This window comes from Gracilinanus agilis, chromosome 4, assembly GCF_016433145.1.
Source record: "Gracilinanus agilis isolate LMUSP501 chromosome 4, AgileGrace, whole genome shotgun sequence".
Lineage (NCBI taxonomy): Eukaryota > Metazoa > Chordata > Mammalia > Didelphimorphia > Didelphidae > Gracilinanus > Gracilinanus agilis.
In genome coordinates this window covers 327,906,262-327,929,548 of record NC_058133.1, presented here as the reverse complement: position 1 = coordinate 327,929,548, position 23,287 = coordinate 327,906,262, and the positions used below count along the sequence as shown (strand labels likewise).

The following is a 23,287-nucleotide window of genomic DNA, read 5'->3' as shown; positions in this document are numbered from 1 at the left end:
TTGCATTCAGAGTTTATCATTTCTCTCTGTGGAGGTAGAGAGCTTTTTTTCATCATGAGTCCTTTGTATTTTTTTGGATCACTCTATTGATCAAAGTAGCCAAATCTTTCATATTTGCTTAACATTACAACATTGTTGTTAATATGTACAATAATCTCCTGGTCACTTCATTTTGTATCAGTTCGTGAAAATCTTTCCAGGTTTTTCTGAAAGCCTTTTGTTCATCATTCCTTATTGCACAATAGTATTCCATTATAATCACATGTCACACCTTGTTCAGCCACTCCCTAATTGATGAACATCCACCCAATTTCCAATTATTTGCCACTAAAAAAAAGGCTATTATAGATATTTTTGTACATATGGGTCCTTTTCCTATTCCTTTGATCTCTTCGGGGTAGAGACCTAATAGCGGGATTGCTGACTCAAAGAGTTTCCACAGTTTTACAGTCTTTTGAGTATAGTTCCAATTTGTTTTCCAGAATGGTTGGACCAGTTTAAAGTTACACCAATAGTTCATTAATGTACCTCTTTTCCCATATCCCTTTCAACATTTGTCATTTCTGATAGGCATGATGTGGTACCTCAGAGCTGTTTTAATTTGCCTTTCTGTAAACAGTGATTTAAAGCATTTTTTCATATAACTAAAAATAGCTTTGATTTTTTTTTCTGAAAACTGCCTGTTTATTTCTTTTGACCATTTATCAATTTGGGAACGGTTCTTACTTTTACAAATCTGACTTAGCATCCTATATGTTTGAGAAATAAGGCTATTATCAGAAAAATTTGCTAAAAATTTTTTTGATATTATTTTATTGTCTATGGTACCGTTTAGAAAAGTGCAATTTCCCTGATTATCTCTTTTGATTAAGCCTATTTTTGCTTTTTCCATGTCTGAGATTATGATTTATCCAGGAAAGGCTCATGCACCCCTGTAGTCACATGTACGAGTACTCCTCTTGGCCCTGAAACTGTGACTAAGACCCTGCTCTCCTGCAGCTGTAATAGCAAATGTTCCTTTCTGTCCTGGAGTTGAGACCCAGAATTGCATATGGACAGTAGAATAGCCAGTCATATCAGCTATACTCAGTGCTAGCAAAGGGTGCCCTCTAATCTTTTTCTGATCAGAGGTCCAAAAACTTTACCCTTTCTTGGCTGAAAGCTCCTCTAACTGCAACTCTGACAGCTGTTTCAAAGGCTTACTGCTAGTGTTCCTGCTGCATTTTGGTTCTGTTCCAACCCTGGTACTACTGTCTCTCCTGTAAACCTTCTCAGTTGTCTTAGACTAGAAAAAAATCTCTCTAATCTTTTGTTGGTTCTACTGCTTCAAAATTTGATTTGAGATGTTAAAGTTGTTTGGTGGAAAATGTTGGGAGAGTTCAACTGAATCTTGGTCTGTATTCTGAAATCTTGGTTCCCAAAGAGAAGTTCATTTTCAATCCTCAAATTAATTTTTATTGGCTATTATTGATAGTAATCTTCAGTAGCTAATACACGGACTGGATCTGGCTATTCTTTCCTAACTTAACCCAATAGTTATTACTACATATAACCCTGTTTGCCTCAGTTCCTCATCTACAAAATGAGCTAGAGAAGGAAATGGCAAACCACTCCAGTATCTTTGCCAAGAAAACTCCAAACAGGGTCATGAAGAATAGGACTTGACTGAAACAACTCAACAACAACAATAACAGGATACTAGTTAAATGTCAGAAAGACAAAACATAAAGACATTCTTGAACAAATAAGTTTTATCTGGTCAGCATATGGTTCAACATAGACAGAACCCTCTTCCTTGTCCCTTCCATAAAGGTGGCATCTAAAACAGAAGCAGTCAGTCCCAGCTGAAACTTCTTGGACTGTTGAAACTAAAAGAATGTGACCAAGAAAGAACATGTTTTTAGTAAGCTGAACAAACATGGCATTGACGTCATGGAGGGAGTAAGCACATGGGTTGAAAAAAAAGACAAAAACACACACAGACATACACACATAGACACAGGGATTTTGTGGTACATGGGCAGTTCTCCAAAATACTCAATTCTGGAGTTGGGGTTCCCTTTGAAGATACTTAACAATGTCTGGGGATTTCAAGGAATATCACCATAACTCAAGAAGAGCCTTCAGATGTCATATATACCTTGTTCTTCTGTTTCCCTGTTGTACAGGCTGTCCTCTGTGATAGACTCCAGCTCAGTAAATGCTTGAGAGTGAATCCCAGCAGATGTACACATCTGGATCACCTGCTGCCATCCCACTAGACCCAAGCATTTGGTGTGGCTCTAGTTTACAATCTCCACAGCTTGTGGTAGCTTTATTCTGAGGTAATTGGATATTTGAAAATGAAGGTTCTTGTTGATTAAAACATTCTGTAATTTTCTGGCTGCCTAATAAACCTTGCTGTCTCTTTCTTTTTTGGGGAAGGGAGGGGAGAATCCTTGTCAGCCCCTCTTACTTAGTGTTTTGCTTAAAATTTTTATCATCTATTTAAAATCTTTGTTAATCCTGCCAGTTATACTTTGTTCAAAATAAAACAAAACAAAAAAACCTTGAGAATCAGTGGCTAGAGCTGAGTGGAAAACTAAGGGTATCCTTCCAATCTGATGATATAGTACTAGTGTAAGGAGAAAGAGAGTTCTGATTTTGATTCAACTTTGCCTACCTTTGCTGGGAATACCAAAGGAAATTCAATATTTCCATTGGTGACTTTTAAGCTCAGGCCTTCCCTGCCCTGTGTAGGTCCCTTGTTTTTAATCATTAAATTGCTAGTATTCAGTGACACCACACATCTGTTTCTAGTCTACAAAGATCAATCGTGATGGGTGTGATTGAATACTGCATTAGGTGAAGCATTGAGATTACAAAGAAATGTTACATGTGTCCTTTGTTTCCACCCTCTTCTGCATGACAGAGCTAGCATCTGGTAAGAACAGTTTGGAAGGAATGTTTGGCTGGGCTGACCTAGGGAAGTATTGGTTTTGGGAGGCACATCAGCTGAGGAAATGATTTATCTTAGGAATGACTGACCCATAAGGATTGGCTTCATTCCTCAGAAAAATAATTTGGTAGTAGAGATCCAGTGTTTATTTGAACCTTGGTGTTACTACGGATCCCTGCTTTTCTTATCACACTTGGAAAGCCAAGCTAACTGTTCCCTGAGCTCTTCTGATCCTTTTTAATTTCCATGAACTCATCATATCTTGGTCACAGTTCTAGGGCGGGAAGGACAATCAGAGGCCATCTTGCCTAATTGCCTCATTTAATAAAAGCCCATGGAGGTTACATGACTTGCCCAAGACCACAGCAGTAGTAAGCATCATTTTTGTTTGCTCAGTTATTTAAGTTGTGTCCATTTGGGATTTTCTTGTGTTATAAGCACATGCTCAAATCCTCTCTTCCTTATAACACTTGGCAAAGACACTGAAGTGATTTGTCATTTCCTTCTCCAGGTCATTTTACAGATGATGAAATGGAAGCAAATATGTTTAAGTGACCTGCCCAAGGTTACACAACTAATAAGTGTCTGAAGACAGATTTGAACTCATGAAGAGAAGTTGTCCTGAATCCAGGCTTGGTGCTTTATTCACTGAGCCACGTTGTTACCCAGTAAGCATGATAGGCAACATTTTTAAACACTAATCCAGTCACCCACATTGTACGAAATTCTTCCTTGTCAGGATTTTCTTTGGGTGCTGGGAATGACTGAGGATTCACATGAGCCAATGTAATAAATTTATTCTTCTCCAAACTTCCAACTAGGATTCGGATTTTTGATTCTACCAAGCCCATCCATCCTAGTCTCTGCTTTTCTGTTGGTGCACTTGCTAGAAGTACAATATAATGCTTGCACTTTCGAAAAAAGTTGGGGGCTTCGAAAAGTTTGGACCACTCTGCCTTACTCAGCACAATTTCATCTGTGATAGCAAGACCTTGTTTAAACTCCTCAACCATGAACATCGGTGTAGAAATGGACGCATTGTACATAGAATTCTGTTGTGAGTATGCTGGTGTAATTATGGGCATAAGATGGTACCTAAAACTGGGGTTTACCCTTGAGTCCCATGCAGGCAAATTTAGATTGCATTCAGGTTGTTTCAATAGCATTGGATTTGGGCATTCCCATTTAGAAAATTTATGTACAAGAGTTGATGCTATTGCGTTTGGACAAAGCTGATAAACTCTTGCTACTAGCATAGCCCAGGAAACACCACCAAGGAAACCTAATATAGTTGAATAGACATTGTGATGTTTGGCCCTTAGTTAAGCTGAAGTTGTGGATGTTTGGTACTAGATGTAAAATTTCATTGGTTATTCTGCAACCATTAAGACTTCTTATGCATCTAATATCTAAATTTTTAGTAGACTGCCATTACGAAGGTCCAAATCTTCAGGAACAGTCTGCTGTGCTAATCTTGCAAACAAAATATCAATCTCTATACCATCAAAAACATAGCTTGATTACTGGTACAAATGCCTCTTCCACAGCCCTTTAAATCTTTTACTTCTTCCTGGAGCTTCAATTTTTCATAGAATGAGATGATTGTATGAACTCCTAATCTGTAGGATGCAAATGTAAAAATTTTTCCTCCAACATTTTCAGTGACACACTGTGGAAGATTCTTGCTTTCACTGATTTCCCGTATCCATTCTTTTACCAGGCTATTTAGTTTTCCCCAAATTAAAATCCTGCTCTGCCATTCCTCTTCAAAAACTCCAAAGGGCTTTAGAGTTTCAATTAGTTTCTGTGCGAGTATGTACTCTGTTTCCTTGGGAGCCACTAAACGAATGGGAGAGGTAATGCCATAATGCTTCTGTGGAGGTTGTGTTTGTTGTCATCCCTAGGTTGTAACTGGAAAGGGCATTGTCCCTTGTGCCGGTACCGCCCAGTCACTCACCCCTCCCCACCCCCCACCTCCAGTCGCCGCCGCTGCCGCCGCCATAGGCAGCCTGGGCATAGGGGGTCCCCTCAGCCTAGGCTCCAGCCCCACTCCCGCGCCCGCGCTCCTCACTTTAAGCGCTTCTCCTTCTTTCCCTTCGTCCTAATATGGCGCCAAAGCGCAACCACAGCGATGTTCTCCTTACCCAACATTTTAACCTCGATAGTTAGTCTTAAACTAGTACTAGCGTCCTTTCCAATATGCTATCTGAAATCTTTCTCTCCCTTTAAGGTACAATTCAAGTGCTGCTTTCTCCATGCAGTGTTCCAGGATCCTGACCTTCCTTCATCTTAAAGTGGTCTCTCCTCACTCCAGTTTAAACTTTACTTGGATATCTATAACTTTATTTATGCTACTAACACATTCTTCCTTTTATCTTATTTATTCATGTCCATATCTTATTCCCTGCCCCTTTCAAGTAAATAGTAAGCTTGAAGGCTGGAACTGAGTCAGGAACAGCTGAATTCAAAGCCTAGATAGCTCTGTAATCCCATGCAATTCGCTTAAATGCTCCTTGACTCAGTTTCCTCAGAATGTAAAATGTGCATATATACATAATATGAAAGTAATGTTATGTTTTTAGAAAAAAAAATTTAGGTTTTGTAAAACTTCCAGTAATAAGAGCACTTATCTCACAGGATTGTAGTAAGGATTGTACATGATAATATTTGTAAAGTACTTAGCACAATGCCTGGCAAATAATAGGTGGTTAATAAATGCTTAAGGAGTAGCTAGGAGGCTCAGTGAATAGAGTTCTAGACTTAGAGAGAGAGAGGTCTGGGGTTCAAATCTAATCTCAGATATGTCATAGCTATGTGATGCTGGACAATTCACTTAACCTCAACTGCCAAGGCATTCCCATTCTTTTGCCTTGGGAATGGTACTCAGTATCAATTCTAAGACAGAAGGTCAGAGTTTTTTAAAAAAATGCTTATTTCCTTTTCCCTCTTTGTATCACTTGACAACTAGCACAGATTTTTACAAATAGTAGGCAAATAATAAATATTTATTGAGGTGGATTGAATTTTGTTGTTTCAACAGTAACTTGTAAATAACCTTTTTTTAGGACTGTCTTTCCTACTTGTATCTTAGAGGCCTGAAAGAACTGATTTTGGTTTTCTAAGTGGCTAACTTACTTCCAGCAAGTAGTTTAAGCAATAAGAGAATGAGGCTCAGGGCATATTAATATTAAACCCCATGGAAATGCAATTTTCAGTTTGAAGGATAAACATATGTTGGGACTTGCCAAAGTCAAAGTCCTCTGAGCAAGGTTAAGTTGCTATTTAATACATCAGGCGTATATATTTAGAAGTCTGGTAAATTACTATCACCAAGAGGATCATAACTTTTTCTTTTCCTGATTCGGGGTGTGTAAATTTGCAGGGCAAGTGTTTCATTTCTGTAGACATTTGAATTTAATTTGCGTCTTACTTTTAATGTGAATAGAAAAGAAAAAATCAAGAAGGTATGGAAATCATGCTTCACAACAAATGTCTTGCTTTTAGAAGGCTGTGATAAAACCCTCCACACTCTAGCATGATGGTAGTTTCATGTATGCTTTGACATATCCATGATTTTGTAATACTGGATGCTACCTCTGTTGACACAGATGGCAATCTTTTTAGTTGAAGAAAGGAAGGAAACGAACATTTATTAAATGCCTATTATAAGCCAGGCACTATACTAGATGTTTTCTAAACTTTATCTCCTTTGTTCTTCATAGTAACCATGGGAAGTGGGGTGATATTATTATCTCCATTTTACAGGGACTAAGTGACTTGCCCAGTATCTCACATATAGTAAATATCAGAGGATAGATGTGAATTCAAATTGTCCTGACTCCAGACTCAGCAATCTATCTCCTGAACTACCTAGCTGCTGTGGAAAGTATATTAGCTTTGGAGTTAATGACCTAGATTTAAATCTCTTATCTTTTATTTACTGCCTGTGTGATCTTAGATACACTATTTAATCTCTCTGGGCTTTGTTATTCTCATCTGTAAATTGAGAGAGTTAGACAAGATGCCTTTGTGGTTTGTTCCAGTAATAGATCTAGGACATCTATGCCTTAATAATAGAATTTGCTATGGCCCAAAATGTTATCACCTAATGGCTAACATTCTGATGAAGCATTTCTTCAAAATGATATAAGCTGGACCTCAGAAAATGGATGCACAATCCATGACAAGAACTATGCTTAAAACTTTTCCAGCTTGGTAGGTAAGTCTTGCCAAATTCATACTGCACTAGAATAAAGCATTTGAGAGATAGATATTTAGGGAGAAAGCAATAAAGCATTTATTAAAATACCACTATATGCCAGCCACTGTGCTAAATGCTGGTCATACAGATACAAGCTAGCAAGATTCTAACTTCCTTTCAAGAAGCTTACAATCTAATGGGGGAAGATGACACACGAAGGTGTATTTGAAAAAGTAACCATGGTGTGAAGATGATTGAGAAGTAATATAGAGGTGCAATTTGAGAAAAGAATGCTCATCTAGCAGAGCCAAGGACCGTGGGAACAGAGACCAAGGTTGAGGTGAGGGAAGGGATAAGAAACTAAGGTTGTTATATGAAAGGGTATGTTGGTATATGTTTAACAATTAGCTCTCTGAAAAAGCAAAAGCAAAACCCAATGTACCTGCAGCACACTTTTAATTTTAGTCTGCATTAAGAACATTTTCTCTATCACTTTCTTAAATCTAGATAATCGATAAAATTATAAATCAAATGACTGATTTGTTGTGAGAGGGCTCCAGTACATCCCTGCCTTCATACCATGAGTAGAAATAGGTCTAAGGGAGGATCTAAAAGCATAAAGTGTAAAAAAAATTAACTTAAAAATACCTAAAGAATATATGCATGCATATGCATAAAAGTATATATGTGTTTTAATTATAAAATATAATGTAATAAATATATTTGTTTAGGTTTAGTCCTCCCAAAAAATCTTCTCATGATTTTGAAATAGTCCAAAAGGACTAATGTTTTGTTTTTGCAGCCTAACATTTTAAGTCATTCTATTTCTTCTTTCAATATTTGGAGGTTCAGCTGATCATTTCCAGAGACCATAACTAGTATGAGGAAACTACAATATTGTTACAGGCTTATGATTCTACAAGACATATTTTCCCCTCATAGACTCTACTATGAAAAGATTCCTTTGTCTCAGAGTACTCTACCAACTCTGTGCTTTGTAATAGTCCCTGCTAAACCCTTATCCACCCCTCCATCCCAATTAGTGGTGGTGACAGGTGCAGGGATCCATCCCCATGTTGTCTCTATTTCATACTCACCTTCCCCTTTGCTTTGGTCTCTACCATTTCTCCTCCCTTATCTCTTCATAAAGGTTGAAAGTCTTCTACTCCAGTGATAACTTAGGCCAACTTTTTGGGGAATAGAATACCTTCTCTTCCAATGTGGCAACATCTAGTTGGAAAATACTGACTTTCTCATCCCTCTCTCCTCCTTCCTTCTACCCCTTCATGTTTCCATTCCTCATCTACAAAGACACAAAACTAAATTTATCCTAAGTACCAAAATGTCTCCTTGTTTACCTTAATTTTCAGTCATTTTTTTGCTTAATGTTAGTGTTTGTTTACAAGCCAGGAGTGTGTAAATTCATTTTTTGCTTTATAGTAGGTGCAAGAACTTATTTCATTTCTTCTTTCTCTTACTCTTTTCTGATTTCTTTTTTCAAAAGGTTTCTTTTTTACCTTGTATTTTTGGGCTCAACACTTTGACAGTCTTAGATGCCAATGGGAAGGGAATCAGGCAAGAAAAAAAATTATAGCATTGTAATGACATGAGTGATTTATAGGACACTTTTGGGAAACTTTGGAAACTCCTTTAAATTCAGGATTTGATTCCATAAAGAGGATTTTCAGTTATTAGGGTCAGCCCCTCAGTGATAGACCTGGCAATCACCCAGAGAGAGGAAATCACAGAACTGGAAGAGTCTTCTCCAGTTTAAAGAAGCAACAGTGGAAATTTGGAATTAGTTATAACAAGCAACACAAAATGCATGAATTCTCCGTGGGTCTAGTCTGGGCTCCACTAATCCCAGCAGGTGTCATGCAGACACACTGGAAACAAAATAGTTTATAGTGGAGTTGAGGATGAAAACAGTGAGAGATGGGGAGGGAAATGTGGAGCAGGCTTCTAAAACAGATTTTTCCTCTTTGTTTACTGAACCAAAGTGTGGGTCTTCAAAGGCCTTTCAGAACTTGTACTATTGCCGCTTCCCCCCCCCCCCCTCAAAGAAGAATGTCAAGAAAGAGTTTTTACAAACACTTTATTGCAACATCATCTGATTTTTTAACAATTAATGCAAACAGTGCTGGGCAGCTGGATTGAAATGATTCTACTCTTTACAAAAAGAAATAAAAAAAAGAAAGAAAGAAACTCTTTGCAGACAACACAGAAAGTTATGAAAATAAGCTTTTCAATTAGTGTGTGGTCAGCACACCTGCAAAAGAGAGTTATCCAAGTATCAGCTAATGTCAGTAAGAACAATTCTGGGATTCAACTGTCCATCCAGCCTTCTTCCATTGCCACATTTACACAGATGTTAATCCCGGGGGTGCAAACACCAAAAGGATAACCCCACTCTAATCCAAAGAGCATGAGAAATATGAGTCAAGATCAGGAAAGTTTTCATTTTTTATTGGTATTTTACTTCAATATAATTTTTCCTGGTGCTGAAGAACACTGTTTTTCATTGTCCTCTGGATCTCCCAACATAATCTACTTGTCATTGCAAAGAGAACACATATGTTACTTTTGCCCTTGTGACTGTACATCAGAAGAGTCTGTACATGACATGGAACTTGATCGGCTGTACAGCAATGAGATATGAACTTTTCAGGACACAAGGGTAAGGGTTGCATCATAGTAGGGGGCTTTCTACTGACTTCATTGTGGTATTTAACGAAATAGGGAATCATGGGAGTGGGAAGCACCTTAGAAGTCATCTAACATGGGAATCTATATTCAATATCCCCCTGGCAATGCTAGCTACATGACTAATTATTTTTTTGGACCTTAGTTTCTTCATATATAAATGGGAATGAAAACACCTATATTGTCACTAGAGTCATGAGGCTCAGATGAGATAATGAGTATAAAAAGTTTTGTAGCTTTTAAAATATTCTATAAATAACACTATTATCTGTTGTGATTACAATTGTTATTATTGTTGATAAAACTTCCTGGAAAGGGGAATTTTCTACCTGCTGAGGTAGACCATCCCATTTTGGATTAATTCTAATTATTAGAGATTTTTTTTAGCTAAAACTGAAATCTTACTGTCTACAACTTTATCCCATTGCTTTTAATTTTGCTTCCTGTGGCCAAATGGAACATGTCCAATCCACCTTTCACATGGCTGTTCTTCAAATCCTTGAAGACAATTTCAGGGCCCCTTTAACACATTTTCTTCTCTAGCCTAAGTGATTCTTGTTTCTTCAATAAATCCTATAGGGTTTTCACATACATCATTGTGCATTGGTGAAATAAGTTTTGTCATGATTGAAATTAAGGTGAACTGAGGCACAAAGTTCTAAGCATGTTCATTTTTTGAGACCAATAATTCGGTATTTTGTAGCTCAGTTTACTTTCATTTCAATCATTACAATTTCCACACAATTTTATCTCTCTATGGATTAAACCAGTGATGGGCAAATTTTTTAAAGAGGGGGCCAAAGGAAAGGAAATGCTCATCTGTCAGTCTGTTTCTAAGGCAACTCTTTTGAAGTTTCATTGTATTATATCCTACTCATTGTATTCGTCAGATTAGGAATAATGTCATGGGGCCAGATAGAACATTTCAGGGCCGCATCTGGCCCACAGACCATAGTTTGCCCATCACTGTATTAAACCATACCATCTGCCCATCCACAAATGGTGGATTGCCTTAGAGGAGTAATTATATCGTGTAGGAATATGGTCTAGGTCAGTGATGGCAAACCTTTTAGAGGTGAAATGTCAGGCCCTGCCAACACCCCACCCCCAGAGTGAGTGCTGTGCCTGCCCCCCACCAAGTGCCGGGCATGCCCCCACTCTTTACCCACAAGGGGAGAGAAAAAGTGCTCCCATTGGGCTTCTGGACAGAGGGGTGGGAGAAGTGAGGAATGTACTCAGCAAGTGTAGAGATGGGGAGATGAGTGGCCTGAGCTCTCCTCTCCCTTCCAGTTCAGCTCTCTGTGAGCCACCCACCTTTACCCACTGTGTGATCCCCTTGGGTTGCTGAGCAGAGGGGCAAGTGATGTGAAAAAATGTCAGCAAGCACAGTGGAGAAAAGGAGGGGAGCAGCTCCCCCAAAGTCCCTCTGCCTTTCTAGTTATGAACTCTAGGTTTGAGGGGTAAGGAGGAGGGCAGCTGCATGCCCACAGAGAGTGCTCTGTGTGCCATATTTGGCACCCATGCCATAGGTTCATTATCACTGTCTAGGTTGTCACTATTCTTCATAAGATATAGCACCCAGAATGAATACATATTCTAATAAACCTCAATTAACCACAATGCCTCCACAAATTAGAATTCTCAACTAATTAAAACTGTTTTCCTATGCTCCATTTTTATCAGAAGGCTATAGTTGATGACAAAATATGAGAAAATTGGGTTAGTTTATTCTGCTCATTAAGTTGTTAATATTATGGGAAAGTTGGGAAACTCGTTCATGAATCCTTTCAAGAACAGCAACTGTTTCAATTGAGCTCTTTATAAATTTAAATTTTGGCATGTTTTGAGGTTAGTGGACATGTTCTGTTTATTTTGGGAATACATACTTACTACATATGTTGAGTAGGTAAAATTGATATTAAAAAGAATTATTAATTTTCTTTTGTCCATGATAATATGGCATTCAAAAATTTTATATAATGAAACTTTTATAATACTTTGAAACTCTGGACTAGATAATCCTTTCAAGCTCCTAATACTGAACCCCAAGTAGGCTTCCTTGAATTCCATATAGTGGTCCTAATTATGCCTTACCCTGAAGTACACAAAATGTCTTCTTCCTTTTCAGCATAATAGCACTTCATGTATTTAATGACTGCTCTCATGTCTCTCATGTCTTTTATAGGATAAATATAGGCAGTTTATTCAACCAGTCCTCATATAACACAATTTCCAACTGTCCACATTACTCTAATTATCATTTTTTGCTTACACTTCAGCTTGTCTAAACATCTCTTAAAAGTGATAAGCAGAAGACAAGCATGAACTGACTACTGAGTGAAATAAGCAGAATCAGGCAAACAATACACAAAATGTCCCAACAATGTATACTGAAAGAATAATAAAACTTACTTCTGTGTAATTACAATGATCCATGGGGTTCTAGACAGAACTTGAGAAAATGCACCCTTTCCCTTAATTGCTGAGATGGATATGTTTGGGTGTGGAATCCTATGTATATTGTCAGATGAATTTGATATATTATTTTTCTTTCATAAACATTTTAATTGTCAAGGATCACTGTGAATGTGGGTGGAAAGCTATATTAGGAAATAAATGTGAGATAAAAATAAAAGAAATCAATTTTTAAAAGATATTTATAGGCTAACAATTGAACAAAGTATTCTAAAAGTAGTCTAATTTGATTCCATTAATGTCTTACACCCTGGCTCCATTGTGACAAGGAGATGGCATTGGATTTCCAAAGAATATGCTGGTAGGATCCATCTTCTAAAGGGTCCTACCAAACTATTGTGTATGATCATTTCTATCATCCAAAGACATTTAGCTAAATTCAAAGAGGTTTATCTCTAATTTACTAGGAAAAATGATTATTTTTCAGCCATTCCAAATCTAAAAGACTTTTTAAAAAATGACTAAGCATTTTATTATATTTGTATCCCCAATACCTAGCATGTGGTAGGCACTTAATAAATGCAGCTCAATTTACATTTCATTATAGCCCTATGGTATCTAAACACTCCTTAGTGCATATCTCTTAGTCTGGGCTTGAGCTAATCCTACTTTATTACAAATTTTTTTTCATTTAGAAAAAGCCTGCCTTTTCTTCCTCTCATTCTCTTTCCTTTCCCATCTAATTCAGAACTAAAAAAAATACAACATAACTATTACAAACATGCATTTATAAAGAACATCTTCTTGGCCATATAGAGAAAATTATGTTTCCTTTTGTACTATGAGTTCTTTACCTCTCTTTGAGGAAGTAGAGAGTACGTTTCACCATTAGTCTTCTGGAATTCTGGACAATCATTACACTGATCAGAGTTCTTAATACTTTTGAAGATTATTTATCTTTTCTATATTATTGTGAATATAGAAATAATTCTCATATTCATATCATAAAACTTACTTTACTCTGCATCAGTTCATTCAAGTCTTCCTAGGAATCTTTGAAACCATTCCCTTCATCATTTCCTATAGCACATTTCTTATTATTATCATTTTAATATATCATTTCTTATAGTCCATCATATTTGCCTGTCTTAAGTTATTCAGTCATTCCTCAATTGATGTTCACCCCTCACACTCCCATTCTTTGCTACCTTAAAAAAACTATAAATTTTTTTATTGCCTTAGAAATTTTTTTGTTTAGGAATAAACTATCCCTTAGTCAGATCTCCCACTAATTCATCCTCTTTCCTATTCCATATTTTCCTGTTTAGTGAGATTTTTGAAAACTCAGTTATGTCTTTCTGTGTTAATTATTCTTTCTTTTGAACCATCCAGATGAGAGTGAGGTTGGAATGTCAGCTAGTCCCTCCCACTTCTCCTTAGTTATAAAGATTTCTACTTATTCATTCTGATAATGTTACCTTAACCTTCCTTTCCCTTCACCCTTAGTATATTCTTTATTCTTGATCTTTCGATTCTTAAGATCATCAAGACATAACAGAAGCCACTCTCTGACTTTCCATCTAATTTGACCATAATGCACTCAGATCCCTTAAGACATCTCTAGATGTTGTATCCCTTCTCTGCTTTTTTCTCCCTTGTGTCAACCTCAGCCCCAGGGTCAGAAGGAAAATGGACTGCTCTAGTATCTTTCCTTCATTGTATATCTCTCCCTTGTTCCTTTAGTATCTCCAATAAGTGACCTCTCTTGAATATACTATATTATTACTATTTTATATATATGTATATACTCATGATTTTTTTGTATTGACTGGTTCATATAAATAACTAGTAGGCCCCCATTTGGTTTGTCCAAACTACGAACCCTGGCAGTGTTTCTTAGATTTGTGGAGATATTTCCTCTTTCAAACTACCTCCGGCAACCATAGCATCAGAATATCTCTTCGTAAACTAGGGTTTTCTAATCAGCCTTCTCCAAGCAAGAAATATTCTTTTATCTAAGTATAAGGAAATACAACTTAGAACCCTTCACAAATTCCATGTTGACTTTAAAAATGACTTCCTCTTTCTAGAGAATTTTATTTAAATTGCACTTCTACTATCAACTTAAAAATGTTCCAATTCACAAGTATTTTGATGAAATTTATGATTGTGACTCGGCTTGTAGCCTTTTCAGACAGCTCCATGGCAGATTCTTTTTGGAAAATGTGAGTGGGGAAAAATAAAACATATTTATAGGACGAGAACAAGTCCAGATGGTTGACATATAGAGTGTATAAGTATGTGGAGAGATTGAGAAATTGACAAATAAATCTACCATACTCAGAGCAAGAAGAATCATTGTACAATAGATAAAAGATTAGTCTTCTAGTCAGGAAGACATAGGTTTAGGTCCTTCTTCTTGTACATACTTGCTTTGTGATCACGAGCAATTTATTTGATCCTTCAACAACTTTTTATGTCTATAAGTGAAGTGTCATAAAACAGTGGGAAGCATATTGAAACTGGAAGCATAAAACCTGCATTTAAACCCTATATATGCTTCTTACTACCACTGTGAGCTTGGGTAAGTCATTTAGCTTCTCTATATCTCACTTTCCTTGTCTGCAAAATGAAGAGGCTGGACTAATTGGGAAAAAGAGAAATCACTTTCAGCTTGAGAAGTCAAGGAAGATTTCATAAAGGAGATGGTAACTAAGAGGACCCTTGAAGGAAGGGGAAAGATTTCAGTCAATAGGTGAGCCTCTATCAGCTAACAGTCTTTTGCATAGAAATCATGAGTTCAAAGCACTGGAGTTGAAAGGGACCATGTGGGAATCATCTGGTCCCCCCCTTCATTTTGTAGTTGAGGGAGTTTAAGTGACTTCTGTAATAGGTAACTTCTGGAAAGAGATGGAGAACAGCTTGAGTGACAGATCGTTGGTTATAGAACTTGGAATTTACCCAGATGGCATGAGCCAAAGGCAAAAGACAGTTGGAACCACCTCTATAAAAGCCCAAGGGCTCAACCACTCGAGGTCTCAGTCTTGAGAAGGAATTTCTGGAGGGTACAGGGTGGTGAAGAGTCGGTAAGCCTATAGAACTGCAGATCCAGTATCCATACCTTATTGCCGCAAGAAGTTCATTCACCTATTACTAAACAAGGTTGAGAGATAACAACAACACAGCTGTCAAGATTATCACTATCCCTTCCTTTCCTTTGGTCTAGACCATGGCCAGGTATGACCAGGGTCTGTGAGGGGGAGAAGAATCTTCAGCCAAATACCAAATTGTTGCTCATTTATTAGATTACATTAACTCTCATTAGATTTAGCTTAGCCATTCCCAATACCTCTTTCCTTATCCTGAATCCTACCCCTTTGAGTCTAAAGCATTAAACCCTTTCAAACTTGATTCAAATGGAGACTGGCTTTCATTCCAAGAGCAACTGAATAGCTACAGCCAGAGGGGAAAAAGGATTTCACCTAAGTCACAGTCATTTAGCATTGTCCAATCAAATACCAACAACTAGTTCATTATCAACCTTTATCATCTAACCCAGTGATTCCCAAAGTGGGCACTACCACCTCCTGGTGGGTGCTGCAGCGATCCAGGAAGGCAGTGATGGCCACAAATACATTTATCTTTCTTATTAATTGCTATTAAAATTAAAAAAAATTAATTTCTATGGGGCTAAGTAATATTTTTTTCTGGAAAGGGGGCGGTAAGCCAAAAAAGTTTAGAAACCACTGATCTAACCAACCCCAAGCCAAGAAACCAGAGGAGCTGTTGAACAATATATACAGCTTCCTTTTAATAACTTTGGCTTGGACACTATTTGTGGGATCAGGTGCTTAGCTGAGTTGATCATCCATAAGCCCTGGTGATTACCAGCATACCTCGGTGGCCACCCAGGCATCACTATCCTCACTCAGCCTAGATCCATTTACCACTTGAGGATCTTGGGCCAGCCTGTCAGGCCCAGTTCATAAGCACCTTCCTTCCTTCCTGTTACCCTCCACTTGTGTGTAACACTTATGCAGTGGGAGAGTATAGGATAAGAATGAAATATGGAGAGTAATCTAATATGACTGGAGTATAGAGTATAGGATAAGAATGAAGTATGGAGAGTAATCTAATATGACTGGAGTGTAGAGTATCACAAAGAGACATAGATATGCATTCATGAATGCATAGAGTATATGCCAGATTTGCTGGCATACCCTGGGGCAATATTTCCATTGTTAAGAGAGAAAGAGGAAGGATCAATGGAAATGCTCCACAAATTTGTGCCAACACAACTGCATGAAAATCTATGCACACATCTGGTAGGAGAGTAGGATGAGATAAAACTGGAAAGATAAACAAATTATGGAGGACTTTGAATGCTAGGATTATGAGTTTATACTTTATAGCATAGAACATAGAGAGACATTGAAGGTTTTTAAATAGAAGAAGGATGGAAGCAAGGTATTGATATTAAGCAACTTATTAATAGTCATGTAAAGGAATGATTGCAAAGGGGAAAGGCAAGAGACAAAAAGGGAAAAATCAGGCTGCTATTGTAATCATTTGGTCAAGAGGAAATCAGGGCTTGAGATAGAGCACTAGGCAGAAGGGAAGAAAGGGAGGGACAAATGTGAGAGCCATTTGGGAAGTGAAATTCATAGAATTTATCAACTGATTGATTGTAACAGCTCAGAGTTGAGGTAAAGATGATTAATTTTATAAGCCTGAGTGACTTGGGAAATAGTGATGCCCTGCTAAGAAATAGAGGACCCCTCCAATATCAAATACTGATGCAGTAAGACATGGAGTCTTTCTTTTATTACTATTCCCACGGAGGAATTGTCATCTTTAACCAAAAGCACATTATACCACCATGATGCTATTATTTGATTCTATTTTTAACATACTCCTACAAGGTTAAACTTAAAATGAATGATGCTACTCCATTTTTCATTCTGACTGTGGGGTCCAAAATCACATGGCGTAATCACAGCATAGAGGACAGCTCTTGATTTCCTAATGAAGTGCAAAATGCAAGGAAGGCAGCTTTCGACAGAAGTAAAAATCACCTCTCTTGAACCAAATCACAAAGCTCCAATTGTAGACCATGATGACAAGCAAAATTAAATAAAACATGAGTGATGAAACATTGTAGTATGTTTATGGGGAGGTTGTCCAGACAGCTGATTATTAACTGTTACAGAAACAGCCACTTGGCAATAGACACATGGTAACCAGGACATAGACCAGTAGCTATATTCAATTATTAGAAGGTTTTGTTTTTTTCCCCTTCACCTTTCAAAAGAGAACTTCTAGCAGGATGAAGTGAGATTGTGAAAATCGATGGTTATGCCTCTTGGTACCACTGCCTGAGTCTATATTCAGACCATACATACGTTTCTCCTCTTACATTCCAGTCTTTGGTGGTAATGCTGTTTACTCTGTACAGTTCCAAAGCAAACGTCTGGGTGTGCTTTTCCCTGGGCTGCCACCCACAGAACCTACAAAATTTGAAAACAAATAAATGCAGATGCACATAATTTGAATAACTTAAAAAACATGTTTTATTGTCTGACTAGATTTTTACACTTAAAATAGTTTGATTTAATTTTTCTTTGGCCCCTTGTTTTCTGTGAAGCTTAAGGATTCCTACATAGAAAAAGGTTTTGTTTAGAAAGAGAAATGAATTTTGAAAATGAATTGAAGAGCATTTCACATGTGGGATCTTCCAAAAGCAATTAAAAAGCCTACTTGGAAAACTTGATGATCTCTCCACCCTTTCTGAATTTCAGCTTCCTCATCTATAAAATGAGGAGGTTGAATTAAATGATCTCTGAGGTTTCTGCTAGCTTTTTCCCCCTTTTATAGTTCTATAATTAGAGTAGAATTAAGGCTACAACTTTGTCTCTGAATATAAACTAATGAACTTCAATGTCATTCATTAAGAAGAGCAAGTGTTAATTGTCTACAATAACCACAGAAACCATACAACTTCCTCCTTCTTCTTCTGGCATCACTGTTTACAAATAAAAATCTAGACACAATGACCAAAGTACAGTTAGCTAGTGATCCCCTATATAATTCCTAGTTTTTCAAGTTTCTTTTCAGTTCTTTGAAATAAATAAAGTTTATGTGAAGTCCATGCTTTGAAAAAAAATTCATCTTAAATTCATGAGGAAGAGATTTGGACTGCTATTCTTTGACAAATAATTTTTAAAACTATTTAAAAAGATTCTCAGGGTATAAAATGATTGTGCTAGAAAGAGCCCTTAATAAGTGATAATAGCTAGCAAATAGATCCTCCTTCTTCTCATGCTTTGTTTTACTTAGTACTTATAACAATTCTATAAAGTAGGTATTGTAGATATCATTAGCCTCCATTTTAAGGATGAGCAAACTTAAAAAGCTCATGACTTTTTCCATGGTGAGATGACATAGTCAAAGTTAGTTTTTCCCCATGTCTAATATATTTTCTAGTATATGAAGATATCTTCATAACTTATGTAGTCTAGAGCCCTTCCATTAGAAATGAAATAAGTGAAACCCAAGAGTGGTGAAATGGCTTGCCGCAGGCCTCATAGCTAATTCTGAAAATATTGGGAGTAGAAGTTAGGTCTATTGATTCTTATTTCTTTGCTCTTTTCTCTACAATATACTACCCTGTTTCTATTCTCTGCCTTTTGCTATATATATATACACACCAAAAAAGGACCACATTTTGCCAAACATTCTTTACATATGAAGAATAAGCAACTAAAGATTAGATAGACCACCACTTTATTTTCAGGGAAAGAGTTTTATTGGCAGAGTTAATATAATAGTTAACACTACTCTTACTCCCTATTTAGTAAGAATTGTTTAAGGAATTTTGTGTAGTGTCTTAACAGATGTCTGTATGTGTAACTGTTTTAATTACAGACAGCCTTTTGTTATGTGTTCAAATGGAGACCTTGGAAAAAGTGACTAGATTCCTAGCCAGTTAGTGTGGGTTCAGGAGAGGAGCCCAGAGTGGGACTAGGGAGTGTGTATAAGGAAGATGAGAAGAGTCTGTTCTTTTTCCTCCTTTGCATTCTCCAAACTGAAAGCCTTTATTTCAAATGTTTTACCTTTGCAAGTGGTTTTGTAGCTGGGAGAACTCCAAGAAGGAGGACTCTACTCTCCAAAACAGTTTCTAGAGTATAAATTATTATTTTTTTCATCGGTATATCTTAGCACTGTGATTCAAAAAGCATCCTTTGTTAACTTAGCCTTAAATATAGTACATCCAAAGAAAACTACATCATTTCACAGATTAGCTTACAAAGGTTTTTGTAAGAACTTGTCCAGTAGGTATCAGTTGTCAAAAGTTAGGATTGTTCTAGGTATCTTTTCATGAATACGCAAATGAAACTGTGATTGCCTCATAATGAGTTATTTCTTCCAGTAGTGCACAAACTATTGATTCCTGCCCAATCTTTGTGACTGTTCTCCATGTTTTCCCATAAGTTGGCCACAAAGAGTCCATTTGTGATTCTGGTAGCTTTTCCTGATATTTTTAGGATATCACTAGAGTATGCATTTGTTATAATCTCAGTCTTACTATGTGATTAACTCATTTTTTGTGGACATGCATTTCTTTGATGGCCTACCTAATACTTCTGTGCAATTTTTTTCATCAGGATTTATAACAATTAAAACTTCAGTTTTTTGAAGACTATGATGTTACATAACACATCTTTACACATTACTAGAAGAATATTGAGGTTAAAATTGGCTTTTGTTTCTCAGGGGAATTTGCAGACACTCAAAGAACTTTGCAATTATCCAAAAGCAATCTGGGCATCTCTCCACCTCCTATTTGGTTTTGAGTCCAATCTATTATTTGTTTGCTCTGTTATGATGGACAAGCTCTAGTCTCTCCTACCATAATTGTATGTCATAGTCTGAATATCTTCATCTACTTGTTTGCCTGTTTTTTTCCTGGCAGATAGTTTAGTCAAACTCTTTTGAGTGATTATGGATTTCCTTTTAGAGACTCTGAAATGTTCTGAGAGAGCAATTACCATGTCATCCTCAAGTGGGAACATCTGGATGACCTTACCTTCTATAAGGAATCCTTCACTTTAAATTTTGCTCTGGATCTTCCCCATGACAATGGAAAACACTTTTGGAGAATATACATCTCCCTAGATCATAGATCTAGAGATAAAAGGGAGGACTAAACCAATATCCTCATTTTATGGTTGAGAAAACCAAGGCCAAGGGAGTTTGAAAGAATTTAATCAAGGTCACAATCATAGAAAGTATCAGAAGTAGATTTTGAACACAAGTCCTCTGACTTGAAAGTGTATACTCTTCCCCCCTTTACTGAACTTTCTCTTCCTATTCACCATTTTTATTGTTACTCATTTATATAACATTTCAAGGTTAATAAAGCCCATTCCTCACAGTAACTCTATGAAGTAGATAATACCTATAGTTTTCTTCCCCTTTTATAAAGAAAAAACTGAAGATCAGAGAAAGTAAGTGACTTACCTATGGTTGCACAGTTAAATAGTCAATACACATTTATTAAGTACGTGCAAGCATTAGGAGCACAAAGAAAATCAAGACAGTCCTTGTTTTCAAAGAGCTTATGGTCTAATGTAAGAGACAACATACCAACAACTACAAAGAAACAGGAAATGAAAATATATAAAACATATGCACATATACACACATATGTGTATGTGATAAACTAGAAATAGTCAACAGAGGGAAGGCACTATAATTGAGGGGAATCAAGCAAGACTTTCTACAGAAAGTGAATTTGGGGCTAGAACTCTGCAAAATCCAGAGGTGCCAAGAAGTCATGATAAGGACAGAGAATCCTAAATATGAAGGAGTGAAAATTCCTGGAGTTGGGAGCTAGAGTTTCTTATATGAGGAAGAGTAAGGAGACCAATGCCATTGAATTACAGAATATGTGAGGGTTGAAATGGGAAGGAAGATGTAAGACTTCATTTGAGTCCAGGCTTCCTAATTCTAAGTCTAGTCTCATATCATGTTGCCTCTCAAAATCCTTAGTTTTGAGATTTTCAAATTGGTTTTGTTTACTATCTGCCAGGGAATTTCTGGCTAGGAGGATGCTTGGCAGGAGGTGTGTCTTCTTTCATGCTTTATTAAGAGATTAGATGAACAGAACTTGAAGAACACAAGGTATTGAGACACTTAAAAACAGTCCCATCCTATGGAAAAGTTAGGGGTTCTTGCGATAAAGCAACAAGGTGACATAGGGAGAAGTCTCCACTGAGCCTTGAAATACATTTGAGAAAACTTCTTGTTACTAGGGGTACATCTCTCACTGGGACATTTCTAGCAGAAGGATTCCTGAGTTTGTTCTGAAGTTCACAAGAGAATCCAAGTAAAGGCTCCCCTCCTCTGAATTAAGAAAGAAGAGCTATGACGACATTTTTTTTGAGCTGCCATAACTGGGCTGTCAGATCAGTCTTTTTCAGTCTTCTTTTTCCAACATGCAGAACATGACTTGAACTTTAGTAAAAGTGGACTATTTGCACTATTTGCAATGTTCCATTTGGCAATGTTCAGGGGAAAGAAAGTAACTTTAATAATTCTACCAGTAATCTAGCCCTGGGAGCAAAATATAAGGTCACATATGAGCAATTATTCAGCTAATTATTTGAATGTCTTTACAATCTGAAGTATGTAGAAACATTATTCTATCTGTATTGGGGTGAAGGGAGCTGTATTATTGAGATGACAACATCTATTTGATTAAATTCATGTTCTTGGACACACTTTGTAATCATTATCAGACAGTCAGGCACATTTCTTTACTCTTGGGGTTTATGATGCCAAAAGAGAACCCTGGATATCCACAATGTTCCCAGCTGCCTATCATTTAGGTTGTGTGTGGACTTAGTAAGAATTAGCATGCTCTCCTCAATCCAAAGCTGTTCATAATTACAACAAATTGAGGGATAAATAGTGTATTACATAAATTCATATTTTTTAAATGTAAGCATGTATTTTTAGTTTTGCAAAGAAATTTTACTCCACCCTGTCCTACATAAGTCTGGTTACCCTGGGAGAGACTGAACCAACCTTTCCAAACTCAGATTTCTCCATTGGCCAAACCAATTAGGAAGCTCTTAAGATGGGGCAGAGGGTTCACTTGAGCCCAGAACTATGAAGACTAGCAGGATTTGCCCTTACCTGTACCGTCATACTCTTAACTCCAAAAAAGTCAACCTCCTAATGTTTTCATTTGACAGCCCTGAGTGGGTTATTCTTTGGTCTAACTTTTGTGCCAGTAGAGGAAGTCTCTAGCTGATAGATTCCTAGATTAATGAAATCAAAGGTCCAATTTAAATATATGGGTACACACATATATTTATTTATATGTATGCATGCATATATACATACACACCTATATTTTTCAAACTTTAAAACATACAAGCCAACAAAATATAAGGTGTCCCAAAAGTCTCATTCTAGTTTTAAGTTATTAAACTCTGTAACACAGAGATACATACATGTATACATGCAGTATGGACATGCATACATGCTGTACATGTTTATAAATGTCTGTATTCATATATGCATGGTTATCTCTATCATTTTCTAGCTATGAACTACAACCCCAAAATCCTTATCTATAAAATGAGGATTTTAGTTCCCAAGATTCCTTTCAATTTTTGGATCTCTAATACCATCAGAATGACAACAAAGTGAGAGAGTGAATGTCTTTATGCAACCTATCTTCAACAAATGAAAAAAACAAATTAATGTTTATGTCCTAGTGAATATCAATAGCATCTATCTATCTATCTATCTATCTATCTATCTATCTATCTGTCTGTCTGTCTACCTATCCATCCATCCATCCATCCATTTTTGATCTATCTATCTATAACAGCACAGTATAGAACTCCTTAGTGTTTCTAGGCTTATTCTTTTTCTATGTACAGTTTTCAAAGGGAAACTCCCTTTAATGAGAGAAAAGAATTTAGGGTTTAGGACATGTATTCAATGTGTCTGCAATG

The 23,287-nt window shown here is 36.9% G+C and overlaps 1 pseudogene; it reads right to left on the bottom strand.

The window, feature by feature from the left end:
* Positions 1 to 3,579: 3,579 nt before the first annotated feature.
* LOC123246510 lies at positions 3,580 to 4,823 on the bottom strand (annotated as a pseudogene).
* Between the last annotated feature and the right edge of the window lie 18,464 nt (positions 4,824 to 23,287).